Genomic DNA, 5,838 nt, shown 5'->3' with positions numbered 1-5,838 from the left:
GTTTGTTTTTCCATGACACAATTACCTTGATTTAGTAATTCACATTAAACTGTGATCATCCTGATTTAGTAATTCACATTAAGTTGTGATGGTAAGCCTAGCATTCATTCCTAACTAAGATTGTGTCTGTAGAGACTGGTTACTCTTTCATGTAATTTGGACAAGACCACAATTCAAGCTTCCTTCAATTCTATCAGCTCTTGAGATATGCTCATTTGTGTTGCTTGGCTTAAACAAACAAACAAACAAAAAACACCACACAAAAAAACAAAAACAAAAAACCCCACCAAAACAAAAAAAACACACCACAAAACAAAAAACCCCAGGATGTATCACCTCAATGGAGTAACCATTCTATCCTAAAGCTAAATTGTCTCAGTATTTGCTAAAGAAATGTTTGAGCCAAAATTGGCAACGGAATTGTCTTTACATATGCTGAAAATATTCTCCACATTTTGATACCTCAAAGCCACTTCTGTCAACTCTTTCTTCCATAACAAAGTTACGAAGATTTTGTCTTCCTTTGCAGCTGTTCTAGCCTTTGCCAATAGAACAAGCTCTCTGATCTCCTTTCTCAGATTTTTTTGAAGAATCTATTAAAATTCTCGGCTGATAGGAGTCCTGAAGATTAACAAAGCCATAAAGAATGCGAAGTTTGGTGTTCAAACCAGAACACCATCAAAATTCTGGGTTAAATATGAGCCACTAGGCTTAAACTACAGGGCCAGTTAGCTCTCTAGTAGTAGCTACTGGGGCATCATTGTGTGGTGCAGGTAAAATAAAGCTGTGAATTGGTCTTCTCTTATGAGTATAGTGTTACCTTGACAAAGTTTTGTCCATCCTCTGGGGGGAAAAATGCTTTAAATTAGTCCTGCAAATAACTATGGCAATGAGAAGGAGTAGTAACTAGTGTATAGTAATAACTCAGTGTATTTCAGCTATTAGTAGAGAGCAGTGATCACTTTGATGTAACTGGATTAAAATTGACATAACAGATTTTTTTTATCCTAGACACGATGATGTCAGGTAGCTGCTTCTTGCTTATTTACTTCTTTCATTTTGTTATTCTTGCGCTTGCAAAAAAGTGGAATGTTTCAGGCTAAGAGGTTTGAGGCTTTTCCAGCTTTGGATTTGTCTCAGCTAACGGGCAAATAGGCAGTTTTTCTTTTGTCCTACGCCCTCTGATTGCAGTTACAATTTTAGTAACTATCCTAAACTCTGTGTGCTGATAGAAATGGTTAGCAAAGTTTTTAAATCTGAAGTTCATACAAGTGTGTATACTGCTGTGTGATTTTGCCCTACTGGAATTATCAGTAACTTCACCTTCCAGGAAATTACGAAGTTGCAGCATTTTTTGTGGTCACATCATGCTACAAGCTGTATGTTGACAGTTACTTATCTTCCTTCTACATTGCATCCTGTCCCAAGGAGCTGGACTAGGTATTTTGTGTCACTCTGGTTCTAGAGACTGGAAGTTATTTCCGTGTTTCAGCGCTGACATACAGTCAAGTCAAATTTAGTTCACTGCCCTCAGGAGACATAACAGCAAAGATACAGAGAATCCTAAAACAACACAGATAGATGTTTTGATGGAAATTGGGAGGGATACTGCTTAGGAGGCAACAAGAATGTTGTGCTGTGTTATATTAGGACACAGCCATAGGAAGATGGCTTTCAAGAGAAGAACTGTACAAAACCGGGACAGTTGGCAGAGTTTAAATCTCATGCCCTTTTGATGAGCAATACAGGATAGCAGTAGGGTATGCCAAAACTTCATCTTGGCTATGGCTGATGATCAAGAGGATGCTGAGGATCATGCATTTGATGACTTCTCATACAGAATTGTGCCAGTCTGGACACCTACAATAAACAGGTGCCCGAATCCTTATAAAGATAATTGAAACAGACAGTTTCCCCAAGCCCAGACAGACTTCCATTCCTAAACACGTGTAGGCCCTCAGAAGCACTGCAGAAGGGATGGTAAGCACAAGCATTTGCCCTAAGTAAGTTATTGATACTATATACTGTGATAAATAATGGTATTTTCTTCCCCATTTGAGACTGTCTGCCATCAACCTGTGTTTATGAGGATTAGTGTCCTTTTCATATTCTTGCTAGCTCACCTACTGGGTGATCAAAATAGCTGCCACCTTTGGCAAGAATATAGCAGCAAGCATGCCAGGTAAAAGTCTCCACCTTCTCTTTCCTGGCTTCTTTCCAGTCTTTCCAGTAGAAGCTCTTTTCTGCTCTCCCTGATAGTGAGCTTCATTGCTGCCTCTCTGTTGTTAGTACTCATGCATTTATCATGTCTTATTTTCAGATCTTGACTAGAACTGAATCTATAGTTCCATTATCAAATAAACTTTGCTTTCTTTATTAAAATGTTAACTCAGTCCAAAGCTTAGGAGATTTTTTTAGACTTGTGAATAAAGCCTTAGCTGCTCTTTTTTTATCAGTAATTCCTTTACAAAGGTTGCCTTTTTCTCAGTTCAAATCTATTAAAACAAAACAGTGCAGGAAGGAGCACGCTTTGATAACAGGGAAAGAACACCAGTTTCTGTATGCCTGTAATTATTTGTATATGGCACTAAAACCTTCAGAGTAACTGAAATTGCTCAAAAAAAGCCCTGTCACTGAAAGGTAGGGTTACCTTTTTCCTGGTTTCCAGGTAGATGTTTTATTCCTTTCCTGATATAGGGAATACCAGAGCAAATAATGTTGGCAAGTAATAGTAAGGTGTATTCCTATAGCATTTATAAGTGAGGTGTGTTTTGGTTTGGGTTTTCTCCTGTTTCATCACAAAAATCAGACACACTCCCTGCTGTATTCTGACTGCCTTCAGAAGTGTGACCATAATCAGTAATCTGATTTTCTCAGGCCTTATTGTTCTTATCCTGGTCATTTCCTCCATGTTCATGTCATCTGCCCAATTTGATGTGGATTATTGTTTTACCTCAAACAAATGTAGTATAGCAGTCCTGCAGCCTAGCATGCCCTGGGTAGCAAATTGTAAGGAGCTCCCTATTCTAACAACTTTAATGAGGTATGGAGGGGCCTTATTTATAGTCTTAAAACCTGTGGAGAAAGAGAGGAAAGAATTAATCCCTGAAGTCTTTCATTCTGCTAACAGTAATACTGTTTCTTTAAAGAAGCTGTACTTGAAGTGCCACTAACCGCTGCCTACTACTTTGGGCAAACTCAGAAGATTTCATGGTGTGTAGTGAAGCACGATATCCAGTAATAAAGCTTGTCTATTCATATTATCATGAGAAGCTTTCCACCTCCCAATAGATGTCGGTGGTGGTGTAGGCAACAGAGAAGTTCTGCTCCACTTTGAGAAACACCTCCCATTCCTATGTCCTCTCTAACAAATTCTTCAAACTTCATGCTTCATTTGTGTTTTGTCTTTTTTTTTTTTTCTATTATTTGTCTTCTGCATCCTAATAGATGTAGCCCCAGTTAAAAAGATTCAATTATGGGGAAAAGTTTTCCATATGGCAATAAAGAGTGGTCAACAGGAACCAGATTCTTTTGATTCCCTCCAAGGACAACTGTGGTTGCTTGCTGTATGGCTATGAATAGGAAAACTTAGGCCAACAAGTCATTAAATGGTGCTCTAAGAGCTTTAAAAATAATAATAAAATTAAAAAATCTGGAGTTATCCTTGATTTCTAACAGAAACCTTACTTATGTATGGTATTTGCATAGCATATGAAATGTTCTCACTTCTAGAACAACGAGGAGTTTCATCTAATAGCCAGGGTGTTGCTATACGCTGACTGCTCATAATATACAGTTTTTAATTCTTAGGAAATACATGTAACACTTGTAACAAATCCCATATATTAGCACTGAACTATTTTTTGTACCATAATACCTCCATGTAGATATTGTAGGCAAAAGCCTATGTAACAGACACAGCACATAGCCTAGGATTATTCCGCCTGGCAAGTAGTATTGCCACTGATGCACACAACATAGTGAATTCACATTCTTCGTTATGTTTAAAATTAATAAAGTTGCAGCAATAATTCAGATAAAGTCATGTTCTGAATGTGTGTTTTCCTCAAAGAAAATACGTCAGGTGTCTTGTAATATATATAAGTAAGTATAGAAGGACTTCCTGAAAATACATAAACTTCTTTCCTGTTTTCTTCCAGATATTAGAAAGAACATACCACTTTATCATTTCAGTTTATTAAAGTACCTTCTCAAATGTTTTAGTTAGTAATCACCATCACATCTTCCAACTCCCAAACATGTTTCATACTCATCCTGCAGCTACTTATGTTAAAAAAAAAAAACACAACAAACTTTCAAAAGATAAAGATACCCAGACAAAGGGATCATCAGCCTTTTTAATAGAAAATAAGCATCGTTTCTCAGAATGTAAGGAATGCTGACTGTGCCAGTAAATTGATCTTTTTATTAGGGGGAGCAAGCGAGAATTCCTAAAAGGTCTAGCATTGAGGTTTTTTGTTACATTCATGTAGGTGGTTATTTTGGTAGTCAACAAGGTTGACTTGATGCACAGCTGAGAATTTTTTCAATTTGTTAAGAAACAACTTGTGGGTGGCAAATAAGAGTACTGAGACTGTTCATTAGACCAGAGCAGTCAGGGAATCCCAGGCTTAAAAACTATTGCAAGGTCCAGAGGTTTGATGCTTTGTAACGGTGGTTTCAGCATCTCTTTACTAGCAGATGCAGCCTTAAAGCTGAACTGTCCAGAGAAAACTGATAGCATCTGAACAAAAACAATCCATGTTGTAATCTTCAGAGGCTGCTTTGCTGCACTGCATGTAGAGACACAAGTTATCACTACAAGCTTTGGAGTTTTGAAGATGTACATATTATTTCAACATAATGAAGTTAGGTATCCACTGCAGGTCATCATAAATGTCCTGTGCAGTGGTCACTAACAACTACTATGTATTTCTTGAGCCTTGAATAGATAGAAGTAAAGCATTACAAGATTAGATTGCTGCTATAGGGTGATTCATCTTTTCATCTCTTCTTTGTCTGCATTTTCATATTCTTCTTCATGTAACCCCACATGACACTGAGGAAGTGGCAGACATTTAGAGGCTGGCACGTCAGGTCCATCATCACAAGCCTCTGTGTTACTCACAACTACCAGCACTTCTGGTAGCTGTGCATGAAGCACTTTTTCCATTCTTAGTGGTGTGTTAAGAGTTTCAAAATGGCAGTGGCTGTGCAAAGAAGTGTTCACTACAGAGTGGCAAGAAAGGACTCAAGGAGCTTTCAAGAGTCCAGCTTACCTGTGATGACAAGATGTGGGATGCTGGGGCTTTCTGCTAACTTCTGATAAATGCTGAACCACAGCTGAGGAAAGTTACGCGGTGCATAGGGGTACATAGTGGGGTAAAAAGCAGGTACCTGAATACATATCATGAATGCATGCTAATTCATATAAGGTAGTTATAGTGAACCATCTCATTTAAAACTAACCTTTCTCTCCACCTTTTTCCTCAAAGGTAACAAGTCCTTGGAGACTTTTACAAGAAAGAGTTAATTTTCCTTTTGATGTCAGCTTGAGAAGTTCTTATCTAGAAAATGTTGTATGCTCTGCATGTTGTTAAATATTGTATATGATTTGTCCATTCTTCTAATAGCTGAACTCTGCTATGTTAGAAATGTGGATGTGTGTTCAGAGCATCTTCAACTAATTTTATTTTGAAACAGGATGTTTATATAGGTGAAACAAGCTTTCACCTTATTTCATCTCAAAAAGAATGGCCATTACCGAATGTTTGCAAGACCGTTTAAAATATAATACTGTATGTTACATATATTTATATTGTTTATATCTACATATAA

The sequence above is a fragment of the Fulmarus glacialis genome, unplaced genomic scaffold (genome assembly GCF_000690835.1).
Source record: "Fulmarus glacialis isolate BGI_N327 unplaced genomic scaffold, ASM69083v1 Scaffold46427, whole genome shotgun sequence".
Taxonomy (NCBI): domain Eukaryota; kingdom Metazoa; phylum Chordata; class Aves; order Procellariiformes; family Procellariidae; genus Fulmarus; species Fulmarus glacialis.
The sequence above is the reverse complement of the archived record's forward strand: the minus strand, read 5'-3'. Positions refer to the sequence as shown.